Source organism: Tenrec ecaudatus, chromosome 2 (genome assembly GCF_050624435.1).
Source record: "Tenrec ecaudatus isolate mTenEca1 chromosome 2, mTenEca1.hap1, whole genome shotgun sequence".
Classification (NCBI taxonomy): Eukaryota; Metazoa; Chordata; class Mammalia; order Afrosoricida; family Tenrecidae; genus Tenrec; species Tenrec ecaudatus.
In genome coordinates, this window is record NC_134531.1 from 47,144,774 (window position 1) to 47,160,193 (window position 15,420).

Here is a 15,420-nt window from a genome sequence, read left to right on the forward strand (position 1 = left end):
TAAGGTAAAATTGGGATCTTGATAGTGGGTAGGGAACTTTTATAGAACTAGAGGAAAGTTGTATGCTTCAATGCTTCATTGGTGTTATACTGCACCATAACTGGCTCATCTCCTCCCCCACGACCCTTCTGAAAGGGGATGTCCAGTTGCATACTGATGGACTTTGAGTATCCACTCTGCACTCCCCTTCATTCACAATGATAAAACTTTTTGTTCTATGTCTTTGAAGCCTGATACCTGATCCTAACAACACCTCATCATTGCACAGGCTGGTGTGCTTCTTCCTGTGGGCTTTGTTGCTTCTCAGCTAGATGGCCACTTGTTTATCTTCAAGCCTTTAAGACCCCAGACTCTATATCTTTTGATAGCCAGGCACCATCATCTTTCTTCACCACATTTGCTTGTGTACCCACTTTGTCTTCAGTGATCATGTCAGTAAGGTGAGTATCATGCAATGCCAGCTTAATAAAGCAAAGTGTTCTTGCGTTGAGGGAGTACTTGAATAGAGGTTCAATATCCATCTGCTGCCTTAATACTTAATCTATAAATATATGTACATAGATCTACTTCCCCATCGTCATATATAAATATATTTAGACATATACATGCCTGTACTTAGACTTCTATAAATGCCATTTGCCTCCTAGTTCTTTCCTCTATTTCCTTTTACTTTCCTCTTGTCCTACTATCATGTTCAGCCTTCATTTGAGTTTCAGTAATTCCTCTCTGTTACAAGCCCTACTTGGCCTCCTACACCCTCCTCATCATTGACTTTAGATCACTGGTTATTCCCTTGTCCCTGGGTTTGCTAACACCTGCTTCCTTTCCCCTGCCTTTTCCTCTCCTATGTCTCCCCACCCCCATCCCTGGAACCATTGATCCTGTTTTTTTATCCTCTTGCTTGTTTATCCTGCCTATCTTATCTAGATAGACATGCAGAGATAATAAGTACAGCAACAAGACAGAGCAAAACAAAGCAACAAAAGAAAACAAAACAACAGCAACAAAACCAAAGGAAAAAAAGAGAGAGAGAAGCCTATAAACAGTTCTAGGTCTCTTTGTGGACCTTTGTGAGTGTTTTCCTGTCCATTCTGATGGGGTGCCATGCCCTGGCCACAAAGTCCATTTTGGTACTCCCCGGTGACTTCATTGCTCTGCTCCCCTTGCTGTTCTGTTACACACCCTTAGTGTTTTGCCTCAGTGTGTCAGATCTAGTACAAATCCTGCAGTGTGTCTCCATTGTTGTCCTCCGTAGCGCTATGGGTCAGCGAGGGACGTCATGTCTCATAGTGGTGCTGGCCCTAAGGTCCTCTCTGTGCCTTGGCTGCTCTGAACAGGAATATTCTCCTCAGGACTTGATGGCCCAGGATGTGCTCTACTTCCTCTCTTCCTCCTCCTTCGTTTGCTCCTGTGTGCTCTGATCAGACATGTCCCTCTCTTTGAGCTGTAGCTGCAGCACTATCCTCTGAAGTGAATTCTTCTGGGAAGAGAGGGACTTATCACAATCCATGCATATATCCATTGTGTCATGCACATTAGTACATTTGTTGTCATCATCATTTTCAAAACATTTTCTTTCTACTTTAGCCCTTGGTATCAGCTCTTCGTGTTTTCCTCCCTCCCTCCCTCCCTCCCTCCCTCCCTCCCTCGTGATCCCTGGATAATTTGTAGATAATTATTATGATGGATTCTATAATCCATTCCAAAGACTATATAGAAATTACCCAGAAAACTAATATTTAGGTTTTCTTTTTTTAATGGAAGGTAATTGGTTGCCACAAGTCAGGATCAGTGAACCGTATAATACCATCATGGGTCCATACCAACACCTCTCTTCAGGCAAAAGCCACATTTCTATTTAGTTCTGAGCCTCTTATACACCTGGTCCTTTGACCTCTGCCACTGCAGACAAGGAAGCCCACCTTTGCTCTGCCTCAAAGTTCCATAGTCTTGGTGCCTCTCCTCTGTTTTTTTCTCGTGGATTCTTTACCTTGGCATCTGGTTTAGGCCTGGCTCCTTTGCTCTGTCCTTCAGTCTCTGGACCATAGTCTTTGATTCTCTGCTCTGTCTCCACCCCTTCAGATCAAGATGTCAAGTGTACTATTCTGCTGATGGGCCTGCTATTTCTCTCTGTGTCTGAGATAGCTCAAATAAATAGTGAAATACCTTGGATGAAGGTGACAGTGAAATACCTTGGATGAAGGTGTGCTTTATTTTTTCTTTTTAATTTAGAATGACAATTTTATTTCAATGCAAAATGGAAGGTTTTTGCTTGCTTGTTTGTTTTTTATTTGGATCTGAATAACCAACTCAGACATTGGCATGTACCTCTGTTTATGTTTTGTATTGATTGATTATTAGGATTCCTGTATTCAGGAATTCAAGTATTCAGCTCCATTTTTATTTAATTCTGTTACAGTTTCTAAGGTCCCTTAATAATTCTAGTTCGATCCATGGTTTCCATTGAAAGTTATGTTTACAATCCCAAATCAGAGATTTTTAATATACTCATCTTACTAATTTTAGCTTAATTTTCTTTATTAAAAATCATTTTATTGGGGGCTCCTATGATTCTTTTTTTTAAACAATTTATTAAGGGCTCATACAACTCTTATCACAGTCCATACATGTACATACATCAATTGTATAAAGCACATCCATACATTCCCTGCCCCAATTCCTATGATTCTTATCACAATCCATACATACATCCATTGTGTCGAGCACATTTGTACATGTGTTGCCATCATCATGCTCAAAACATTTGCCATCTACTTGAACTCTTAATATCAGCTCCTCATTTTTCCCCCTCTCTCATGAACCCTTCATCATTCATAAATTATTATTATTTTGTCATATCTTACGCCATCTGATGTCTCCCTTCACCCCTTCTCTGCTGTCCATCCCCCAGGGAGGAGGCTATACATAGATTCTTGTAATTGGTTCCCCCTTTCCACGCCACATTCCCTCCAACCTCCAGGCATCACCACTCTCTCCACCGGTCCTGAAGGAGTCATTTGTCCTCGATTCCCTGTGTTTCCAGTTGCTCTCTGTACCTATGTACAACCTCTGGTCCAGCCAGATTTGTAAGGTAGAATTGGGATCATGATAATTAGTGGGGGTGAGCATTTAAGAACTAAAGTTATGTGTTTCATCGCTGCTACCCTGCACCCTGCCTGCTTTTTTGTATTTCTGCAGATCATACCCAAAGTGGGGAAAATGGTATGACTTATTTCACACTTTCTTTAAGGTCAGAACTTAATTGCACCTTTATCTTGCCCATTAGCATTGGAGGGAACTCCCATGTAAATGGGATGATAGCCAAAAGCATAAATCCAGGATTGTAATTGAATATAATACATTAGATTTTGGCAAAAAGGGCCATATCGATTGATTGCATCTCAGTAGATGATGCTGAAGGCTATAGGGTTTAATAGAACAATATAGAGTTTTTAAACAAAATAAACAGATTTTATTTATTAAAAACACAATTTTAATTAAAATTGCTAATAATTTTACTGTCCTGTTAATCTTACTTTTCAAAGAAAATAAAATTTTCAAGTAGAAACTTTAAGAATGATCCAGGATGCTTATATTGCTAACCATATAATGAAATATAAAAATAATATAGTGTACCATTAAACTGAATAAAATATATATGATGATGATTATTAACTGGGTATCAGATTGAATTATTTTTTCATATGTATAACTTTCCTATAATAATTCAGTAAAGTATTTTAGTGATGATTTTGAAGTTATGCATATTACAAATGCATATCAACTAACAAAACATTTAGGACCTAACTCCAAACATAAAAAACCTTTATTTAATTGATGACACAGATGCATAGAAATACAATGGAAATTTTATGTAGTGTATCTGGGGAACAAGCCACTACTGAGTTACTATCAGTCTTAGGATGGTTTTAGAAAGTTAGATTTTTACACATGAAATGGACAAGGGAATTTAAAATATTTTACTAAAGATCAGTCTAGACTTCAATCCTTGATTTGCTTTGTTAAAGGAACCTGTCAAGTGACTCTTCTTAACTTTACAACTTAGGGTACATGTTCAGTAGATTCTTGGGCATTTACATATTTCTTAATTGAATAGAATGTGTATAAATACACACTTTAATTATCAAATTATTATCACTCACTCTTTCTTTCTTTCTTTTTTGTGTAGTTAGTTCAAGGATCATTTGCTGGCCCTTGGGAGCGTTTTCCAGTCCAGTCTGTAAGGGCACCACACCCTGGCCCCAAAGTCCACTTTCAGCATACCCTGGGGACCTTGCCACTCAATTCCCTTGCTGTTCCGCTGCACTCCCCCAGTGCTTTGCCTCGGTGTGGTGGGATCAGGTCGGGTGCAATTCCCACACTGTGTCTCCAGTGCTGTCCTCTGCAGGACCATGGGTCAGTGAGGGCGTCATGTCTCATAGTGGGGCCAGCCATGTGGTCCTCTCTGTGGACTGGCTGCTCTACTCAGGAACATCATCCTCACGGCCTGGTGGGCCAGGCTGTGTTCCACTATCTCCTCCTCCCCCTTCATCTGCTCCCATGTGCTCTGATCAGATATGTCCCTCTCCCAGACCTGCAGATTCAATGCCGTCCTTTGAAATAAATTATTCTGGGAGGGGAGGGGCAGGCATCCACTTAGTATTTGAGACTGTGGCCAACCCCCCCCCCCGCCCCCAGACCTCTCCACTGGTTTCATACTCCACACCGGAATGTTGATTTTACACCTTGGGGCACTGGGTTGAAGTCTGGTCCCTCTTTCCCTGTGGAGATATAAACAATACCCTCCCCTTGCGTGGGTTAGTGCCCCATGCCCTCGCTACCCATTTCTTCCTATTTTCATCATTTTTTCCCTTTCCCCACCTCCTCCCCAGTTGTCTACCATGTGCATCCTTGCATTTGATCTGGTCCTTGCCATACTACACGGTCCTCACCCCAAGTATGTTTGTATACAGTAGCTTTGTCCCTATCCCCCTTTTGCATTTTTTTTATGCTTACCCCAGCGGGCTCATGTTGTACTTGTCCTTTTGTGCCTGACTTACTCGCTTAGCATGATTTCCTCCAGTTGCTCCCATGTAGCGATGTGCTTCAGTCACTCTTTCTAAGGTACTTCAAGGGCATGCATAGGCAGCAAAGACAAAAAAAAACCAAAGAACTATCTAATTTTAGGATAAATTCTGAACTTCTATTTATTTTTCCTAAATCATGATATCTGATTCATTAGATGTGACAATAAAAACCCCGAAGAAGATGTATGGATACAGATACATCATGATTATGCAGTTTTCACCCCAACAGTGGAAGAAGAAGTTCTCGGGAAAAATGCTGCTCTAGAGCTGCACGTTGGCTGTGACCCCCTAGCAACCAGCTCCTTGCTTTGGCAGCAGGATGTTTCTGCAAAGCTACCCGATGCTACAGCAATCACTTGGCCTTTAAGTAAGATCTCAATGGAGAGAAAATTCTCAGCACAACACGGAAGAACAAATATTTCTACATTAAAAATTGTCTGTATTTAGGTCGATGATTCTGCAGATGTATCAAAAGACTAATCATGAAGTAATTAGATATTAATTGAAAGTCTTAAATGTCTCTAAATTCTACTCCAAATGTCAAGATTGTCATTATAGCTAGAAAGAAGTGAAACCCCATCAAGTTGTAGAACAAGCTATCAAGAACAATATATAATGTGTGTGCAGGTATGCAGAGGCAAAGACACGCTAGCACTTGGCCCTCTTTTCCTTGTTGATGGAATTTCATTTTTGACAGTCCACTTGCGCTTCACCTCTAAAATCCCAATGTCCAAAGAAGGCTCAGTGTCAATCTGACCAAATGCTCATCCAGGAATGCATCCGTCCACTGTTGGGCCTGCAAAGCAGTTTGTTTTTTTAAATCCCCAGGACGAAGTCCAATACAATCTATATGACAAAACCAAAGTTGAGCATGAATGCACACACACATACACACACACACACACACACACGTAAGCAAACAGAGACAAGCGTACACACAGCACTATGCTACCATGAACATTGTATTTCTTCAATTGCTTAATGAGAGAATTGGCAGTTCACCACAATTTCCGAGTATTGCGGGCAATGATCTCCATAGGTTTACACTAACTACCATTGTGTGTTGTATCAACAATAAAAATTTAAGAAACCCTTAATCTACTGCAGTGGCTCTTCAGCATAGAGGTCATGTAGTAACATCAATGACCTTTTTATTCACAATTTGGAAATAAAAGGTTGTTTCCCTATGTGTTTCTTTGGTAGTTGTCACTACAAACTTTTGAGTGTTTGTTACATATTACACAACTATTTAGAAGACCACATTACATATGCATATTTCTTCTGTATTGATTAAAAGTACAGAGCTCTCAAAGTACAAGATACTGTCCTTTCTCTTACTGGGTGTGCCTCTGTTAGCCAGGCTTCTGCAGGGAAATTTAATGTCTATCTAACAAAGGGAGCTACATCTTCTACATTCCTAAAATTGGAATGGTTAACAAAAATTCAATTATCTGTTACTTCTGGTCAAATCCTTTAGAAGCCAATATAAAAGTATTAAAAATATGCAGAAGAATTGAAAATTGTTCTCGTGTTGTGCTGAAGCATTATACAGACATATTTTACATGGTTGTTCTGTAGGACTGTAAGAAGCTTCCAGATTTGGGCACATTATTTACACAAAAGGAGCACTTGTTAAAATGCTACCATATAATAGATTCACACATCTCTGTTTCAATTAGCAGCCTCGTTTATTATCGAGCCAGATGTGCAGCTGCAAGGTGAGGTTAAAGTGTCACCTGGGGTGTCTTCATCACTTCAATATCAGTGCCTTAAAAGGCACTGACCAGAAGAGGCAGATGACCTCATTTCAGAATTATTACAGCACAGAGAACTCAGTTTCAACATTATAATTCATTTTCTCGTGGAATATTTCAAATTTATTATCAGTTTCCTGACACATAATGGCTAATCGTTAAGGATAGCCACTTTAACATAATATGAATACGCATTTCTCCATAGGTAATACAACAGTTCCTGAATTAGCATTATTGACTAAGGTGCATTTAACTTCTTCACTAATACTTAATGGAAGGTTAATGTATAAGTCAGGGGATTAAATGGCTTTTACTTAGAACAAGTATATTGATTAAAATAACTTAGTGAGGTTTTTAAAGCTGATGATATAAAAACAGTCACACGTTTTCATATTTTATTTAATATTAAGAGCAAATTGTAGGGCACAGCAGATCAAGATTAGTGGAAGTTATTGCACTAATTACTCATGGAATGAATTCTTGCTCCTAGTTAACAAATGGATATTATATATTGAGAGGCAACAAATCATCGTGATTATTTCTAGTGTTCCAGGAGCCTCTCTGTTTGACAATTTCCATTGTTTCTCTCCATGTCCTCCATGTGTGCCTTCCTTGTATGTTACACCTGGCACCATTAAAAGATAAAGTAACCTTCCCCAAACAGAGCTACTATTCAGTGTCATTGAAATGTGGCTCGATTTCCTTTTTAAAAATCCTATTATTATTTTAATTAGCACTAAACCTAATACATCTGAATGCTTACAGTGAATTAACGGTTACTTTACTATTTCTTTTCTTTGCTCAAAGCCAACATTCCCCCAAAACGCAGCAGGCTAACAAAATTCGCCTTGAAACAATATGCTATATGATGCCCAAGGTCATCCACTTCTTGGATTCCTGTTCCTCCTCGAAATAGCCACCTCCTCTATTCATCTCTTTTGTTGGGTTACCACAAAGTTACACCTGCACTTGCTCGGTTTTAACTTGAGCTTTGGAACGAGGATTTGATCTCAAGAATATTTTTACCAGGGCCTGTGTAAACCTCATGCCAATATACCAGCAGACTAAAGAACTCCCTGCAAGTCTGCAGTGTACCCTGAAAATCCAAGCAGGGTGGGAATAATATAATTAGACAATAAACACATCCAGTGCTAAATATTCATTATAAATAAAATCTATCACAATAAAAATGCTTAAACTTCTACAATACTTAGCATCAGCTAGGCAATGCATTTCACATTTTATATAAATACAATCTTGTGCATAGGTAATGTTACTATCCCTGAAAGATAGATGGGAAATTCAGGCACAAGAACGCTAAGACACTGAGCTTTGAAGTTGTCCAAAGTCACGCGGCTCGTAATGGATGGTTCTGGGAGTCTGAGTCGGGGCAGTATGGCTTCACGGGCTATGCTCCTAATCACTCTGCCAGATACCACGCCGGCTTTGCAAACGGCAAAGTGTAAGTGGCAAGCTCAGTGATACCAGTCACTAGCTGTTTCAAGTCTCGCTGTCTTTGTTAATTATTGCTGTTGTTAGTGCCTACTGAATTAGCTCTGACTCATCGTGACCAGGGCACAAGAGAAGAAAACAATGCTTGGTTGTGGACTAGGTGATTGTGATCCACGAGTTTCCGTCAGGAGATTATCAGAAGTTGACTGCCAGATCTTTTATCTCAGCCTGGAAGTTCTGCTGAAACCTGTTTAGCTTCATAGCAAGATTCCACGGACAAATGGTTGTACATGAGGTAGATTGACTAAGAATCGAGTAATATAGCTTATATGGAGGTGAAAATTTATCCACTAAAGAACCCTTGCTGATTTTGGACGTAATTATTATGGAAGCTACGTAATTTCATGCCCACTTGAAGATATATGAAAGGGTTGGGGTGGAGTTTAGCCTGTTCAGTCAGGTCACAGCCTGATTGTGTCTCCTTGTGGGCGTGGCCTTTTCCTAAGGAGGGCCCTGGGGCACTCTCTCTGCCTTCACCTTCCTGTTGACTGAACTGATTGCTGCCAGAGCTACTGCCATTGGAGCGACAGGACTTTGCACCCATCGACCTGTGATCTTCCTGCATTCTGCGTCATTGCTTGTGACTCCGTGAGTCTGAAGAGGGAATTATGGACTGGTATCAGATTTAGGTACTTGAGATGGACCAAGCTGGGACATTTTCAAGATATATAATTACTTTGTGATATAAAGCTTTTTCTTACACATATATGAGTGTCACTGAATTTGTTTCTTTGGCCAACCCGACCTAACACTTATATAGACGTTTATTTATGGATGACTCCCTTGACTATAGCTAACAGCAACAACATACTACAAAAATTCATAGAACATGCTACACTATTGTAAAAAATCTTATATTTGAATTTAACTGGGAAATATTTCATTTTTATTTACTAAATCTGGAATCTCATTTACTAATTAGGTACTTTCATAGGTGATTGTTTCTATAAGATTTTGACTATTGCTGTTTGGACCTTCCCGAAAAATAGCAATTCTCTCTCCATCATCTTTTGGTATAAAATTAGTTTTAAAATCATTCATATTACATCTGTTTATGATCCCCATATTTTAGAATATCAAGTTTGTTTATTATTTTTTACATATCCATAGTTTATATATGTCTCTGGTTCGCCTTAGACACAGAATTCTCATTTTTTATGTTACAGAATGTTACCAATCATTTCTATGGGCTTAATTCTATAGATAGTGTCATTAATTGAGCCATTGGCTAGAAATACCCAGAGGACATTGTTGTTTGAAAGTGCTGTAGAGCCCATCCCACCTCAGAAGTACTCTAAGGATTATATACAATTGCTCCATAGGGTTTATCGACTGCATTTTACAGAAATAGACTACCAGGTCTTTTATCATAAAGTTGCTGTGTGGGTATGAACCAGTAACTTTAGATAAGCAACCAAACATGAAACTCAAACTCATTGCCTTTGAATCAATGCCTGTTCATAACAACCCTATAAAACCAGGAAGAACTGCGTCTTTGAATTTCTGAGTCGGTAACTCCTTATGGGAGTAGAAAGTTCTGTCGTTCTTCCAAGGTGTGACTGGCGGTTTCTAACAACTGACCTTGAAGCCAGAAGCCCAAACCACTAACCCACCGGGGATCTTAGTTAGGTAAGCATTAGGTAACTTCAATGATAAATTTTGGAGAAAAAAGATTTTTAAAGGGAACTGTGCTTTAATTGAAATTTTCAAATGGAAAATACATGGAAATATACATGAGTGAAATTTCTTCATTAATTTACAATAAACTTTCACAAGCCTTTAGTGTATTGTAGGATCCTGAAATTTACCAGGAGGTATTAAAAAAACAAAGAAAACAAATACTTTAAATGTATTCTATTAAGATAGAAAATATTGAAAAGTTGTAATGAGATATCATTCAGATCCACTAGAATAGTTACTATGTAAAAGACCAACTATGAAATGTCAGAATGATGTACAAAATCTAAAATTCTCATATTTCCTTAGTGTGTAATACAACTGCTCTGGAAAACTGTATTTCTTATCAATAAAATAAAGTAAATACTATCTGACCCAATAGTTCCATTGATATTTAATTTTTAAAATTTAAATACATGCTCACACATATTATTGTAAAAGAATGCTCATAGCCTCAATATTGGATTAAACATTTCAATATTTGATCAAAAACCTTTGGTGCAGTGGAATTGCTTAGGATAGCTCTTCCATCCAATGTCCTTGTAACATCCATCAAAAGAATGGGTGGGATCACGGAGACACTAATTCAGAGACTGATCAGTTTTGCCATTCCACTGATTGTGAGTCATCTCAGATGCAGGAACAGAGAATCCCATGATCAGCAGAAGGAGGAATCATGCGCGTCTTGGATGCCTATGTGGAGAAGTAGCAGCAGGAGAGACTATGGAGAAGGAGCTATCATGGCAGTAGAGACCACGAGAGAGCTGCTGACTCTGATACACATAAGCAGGGAATCTGAGTGTCTTCAGCCAGGAGTCTGACTTGCAGTGTGGAGTACCCTTTCGCCATTAATGATCCATGAAGAAAGTTTGGAACACTTTCCAGACCAAGACATAGACCATGGGACTGTGTGGGTGAGAGACTGAGGACCAGTGTGAAATAAGCCTCCTGGCATGACTGAGCAGAAGGGTTGCTGCAGAACAAACTACTGTATTCTTTTTTTTTTTTCAACTTTTAAAAATTTTTTATTAGGGGCTCATACAACTCTTATCACAATCCATACATACACATACATCAATTGTATAAAGCACTCTGACCCTGATTTGTGGGAACTTGGTAACTTCCTCAATAAACTCCCATCATTGAGAGTACTAACTATGGATTTTATGTGGCCATTTCAGTAGAATATTGAGCCCAACAGAAAAACAGAATGCTGTTGGAAAGATGGTTGGTATCAGAAGAGGACAAAGAAAGTACAAGGATGGAGGCATGTCTGATCTCTGCATCTTAAGAGCCATCTTTGGGTGGATGCACAGTTGGATTCTCCTTCTGGTGTAGCTAGAGGAGGCCAGACTCAGGTTCTCAGAATCAAACCCAGGAGAATTCATCAACATACAGTGAAGTGTTGATATAGCAGTAAAGATGAATGAACTACATTGGGCACTGCGGACAATGTTCTAAATCTTCCTCTAATTGAAAGAATCCATACGCAACATTTTGCAAGTTTATTTATATTTCAATTATTTGAAATGCCAACCCATGAACAACTTATTTATGTTAATATATATATAAGAAATGCGTTGCCTCGTGTGGGTGGAAGGTGTTGATGGCAAAAAAGAGAGAAGGAGATGTCAAGGGTGATAGAAATCTGGGGTTCACTCCAGATTCCTTAGCACTCACACCTGAATGAAAATGTTGCCTGAGTGGGTGAATGAAAAAGGAGCAAAACTGAAACTGAAATGGACTTGGGGTCTTGTGACAAACAAGCTCACTTCAAATAATATCAACACACACACAGAGACCTGTAGGGTGACAGATTTAGCACATATTTGTAATAGCTCATCCAATTATACACTTACTTTTGCAGCATGCAAATGATGATACCATTAGGTACCATGGAGTTGGTTCTGACTCAGCAACTCTATGTACAACACCACCCCATCCTGTGCTATTCCCACAATTTTCTTATCATTGAGCTCATTGTTGTAGCCACTGTTATCAAGCCATCTTATTGAACGTCTTCTTCCTCGGCCCTGCCTCTCTAGTTTACCACACATGATGTCCTTATCCAGGGACTGATCTCTTCTGATAACATGTCCAAAGTAAGTTAGACGAAGTCTGGCCATACTTGCTTCTAAGGAGCATTCTTGCTGTACTTCCCACACAAATAAGTTTGTGCTTTCAGCATTCCGTGGTACTTACAATATTCCTCAGCACCATGATTGAAATGCATGGATTCTTTAGTCCTGTTTATACAATGTCCAACTTTCAAAGCATACCCGAATATAGAAAATAGCATGGCTTGGCTCAGACACACCTCAGTTCTCAAGACAACATGGCTTTCAACTTTATAAAGACGTTTTCTACAACAGATTTGCCACATGCAAAAAAGATTTGTTTGATCTTTTGACCGCTGCTTCTATGAGCTTTGGTTGTGGATACAAGCAGGATGAAATCGTTGATAATTTACATCTTTTTGCATTTATCATGGTGCTACCTCGTGGTCCAGGTGTGAGGATTTTGGTTCTCTTTGTATTGAGTTGTAATCCATACTGAAAGCTGAGATCTTGGGTACCCATCAGCAAGTACTGCAAGTCTTCCTCACATCTAGCAAGCAAGGTTGTGATATTGCAAATCAAATGCTGTTAATAAACCTTCTTCCAATCCTGGTCTCTTTTTCATATAATTCAGTTTATCTGATTATTTGCTTAGCATACAGACTGAGTAAATTAAACATCAATATAAAAAGTATTGTTATAATATCTGTAAGAGCTCCCAATTAAAATAATAATAAAAAAAATAATTTTAAAAGTAGTGTTTCAGGAAAACAATTCAAAATAAAAATATTTAAAACATTTCAAGCTCTAACTTTACTTACCCACATTTTCAAGCAGTCAGATTTGGGTGTAAAAGATTCAAAATCAGTTTAAAGATTAGAATGATAAAGCGCACCAATGAGTCCTTTATCTGTTCAAATCTATAAGGATCATATCCAGGACTAAAAAGAATACTTTCTGTAATGTGTTCTTCAAGTGTTTTAGTGCATTATGAAACTTGAAATGTCTGTGTAAAAACATCTTGAATTTATGGAATGTCTTTTTATGGGACATTTGCCTTCTGAATAAAATGAATCTCTATGGTTTATATGCACTCTGACTTAGTCACTCTTTTTACTCTTTGTTTCAGCAGCTCAGAATAATTCAATACTATAAAGCAGGTATTATAAATAGTAGCTTTCCAGCGATCTACAGCAACTGTAGATGTGAGCACCTTCAACTAGTATTTTAATTTTGCATATTTCTGAGTCTACTCTTAGATATTCTAAAGAAAGCCTCTGGTGTCCAGGAATCTTATATCAAATGGAGGTATGAACACGAAACTAAAAATAACCCCAAACAAACAGAGCTGAAGAGAGTCGTTCTGGATTTAATTGAATGATACAGTACAGGGAACTGAAGTGATCTTTTACCGGTTTTTCAGTAGCTTTTATATAGAAGAAAAAAAATATAGTACCCATTGGCAGTATTCTATCCCCACATGTGATTTTTAACCATAGTCGATATACTACTTACAAACAACCTGTCTTGGTAGTCACTGAAGAGCCTATAAAGCTTGTGCATTTCTTTATTTTACCCTTTAAAAAGGTAACTATTAAGGATTAAGTGAATGAAGACTATAGGGGTCAGAAGAATCTAAAACTGAGATATTGAAATATATGCAACTCCTAAGTCTATTAACCCTCTGAAAGTATCTTATGACCGCACGTGGCACAACCACCTCCCTTGAGAAAAACTAAATATGAAATACTGTGGGTACAATAAGGATAGCATTAGGCTCAAGATCCTGCTCTGGAACCAACAACAGGTGGTCCTGCCATACGGCGTCCATATGGCTGTGAAATAGTGCTGTTATGGATATGGCTCATGGAAGCTCATCTTGTTGCCCAGGGGGAATTGAGACGCTGGCATTGTGATCACATTTGTGAATCTTCTCATGTACAACAGATGTGCAAGTTTACCCCCAAATCTTTGCTTTGAGAGTGGTTCTTATTCTTGTAATTCATTCCCTTAGCCAACAGAGAAAGTTAACTTATAATTTTTCCCAGTGACTGTTTAGAATTAGCGACTGTAAGCCAGTCTCTTATTCTTGTATACTGAACATAAATCACATCCCTTTCCACAAATACTTTATTATGCTCCCTGATAATCGATAATACACATAGATAATTAATGTATTTTTCATGCAATTGAACCAAATGTTCATTTATTTGAAAAGTATGATTTTATATATGTTCTATTCAAAGGAGCTTCAAGAACTATTGGGAAATCAACAGAAAGATAATGAAAATTTCTCACAAACTTTTTGAAACCTCCTCGTGGATATGAGAGCAAATGAAAATGCACAGCTGCAAAATATCATAAACATTTATTAAGCAACAATACAAAAATTGAAACCATTTTTCTGGACATATACTCAATATAGATCTATAAACTTCTAAGGTAGTGATTCAATCTCATTAAAAATTCTCTTTTCAAAATTCTGCACTCTTCAATTTCTATATTGCCAAAATGGGAGTTTGGTCAACATGGAAGGATTAAATCATGTTTGTCTTGAATTATTTTTGAACTTTGAGTAAAACTGTAGCCTGAAGTGTCAAGATCCGGACTGTTGGTGGATGTGGTAAGGTGAGCCAGATGTTTGTCTTGAAAGATTTTTGAATTTAGAGTAAAACTGTAGCCTGAAGTGGCAAGATCCGGACTGTGGGTAGATGTGGTAAGGTGAGCCAGTGAACTTCTGGAGCAACTCTTGTTCCTTCATAGAATGAGCAGCTGTGCGTTGTGACGGAACACACTTTTATTCCTATTAATTCATTAATACAGTTTTCTGAAAACATTTTCAAAATCATCCCCTGTTATGATCTTATGTCCTCCCTGAAAATCGATCAGCATTGTCCATTTTCAATCCAAAAGCATAGTCACTATCATCTTCAGTGCCGACTGATCTGCCTTGAAATTAACTGGGCGAAAGATACGTAGGAAGCAACTGCCAAACTGGACCTTTTTAATAAAGGCCCCTTAATGAAACTACCCAAACCCACTGCCCTTGAGGACATGCAAACTCCCATGGAGCCTCTAGGACCGAGTAGGGCTGCCTCATAGCATTCCTGAGCTTGTAAATCTGCAGGTGAAGGAGGCTGCCTCCTTTCTGCTGCTGAGCAGTTGGGATTCAAACCATCAACATTTCAGTTAGCAGGACAATACTTAAGCCACTTCACCCCCTGGGAGAATACAAGGTTTTATTGTCAGAATTTGTCTTTAGTCATCATTGATGTGCAGAGGCGTGTTATATTTTGTTTGCAATAAATTCCAAGTGTAAGATCACTAATAACA